The sequence below is a fragment of the Eumetopias jubatus genome, unplaced genomic scaffold (genome assembly GCF_037043125.1).
Source record: "Eumetopias jubatus isolate StellerSeaLion01/CBP00866 unplaced genomic scaffold, mEumJub1_p1.0 scaffold_3, whole genome shotgun sequence".
In the NCBI taxonomy this organism is placed as follows: Eukaryota; Metazoa; Chordata; class Mammalia; order Carnivora; family Otariidae; genus Eumetopias; species Eumetopias jubatus.
This window is the reverse complement of record NW_028274809.1, coordinates 137,815,491-137,815,988: the sequence shown is the minus strand read 5'-3', so window position 1 is coordinate 137,815,988 and position 498 is coordinate 137,815,491.

Below are 498 nucleotides of genomic sequence, written 5' to 3'. Positions count from 1 at the left end.
GCCCCGCCCCTGCGCCCCGCCCCGGTCGCTCGGGCCCCCCGGTCCCACCCTGCCTTACCGAACGCTTTTCGGCTCAATACTCTGGGCTTCCTCCTCCTGCTGCTCCTGCTGTGGGCTTCCTGGTCAGGGACCAGCCAACCCCCGCGGACCCAGACTCTTCCTTGACTGGTGGAAAGGATTTTAACTTTTCCACTTAACTGGTGGAAAGGATTTTAACTTTTCCACTTAACTGGTGGAAAAGATTTCCAAGTAGTCTTTGAACTTATTTTAAAAACAAGATTATATTATCGTGTCTGGGAGCCCCCATCCCCTAAATCTTTCCAGTTCACCTACTTAGCTGGAGTTAAACAAGGGCCATTTTTATTTTTTATTTTATTTTAGTTCCAGTGTGCTTAACATAGTGTTGTATTAATTTCAGGCGGACAGTATGATCCAACAGTTCCACATATTACTCAGTGCTCATTAAGAGAAGTGTACTCTTAATCCCTTTCACCTATT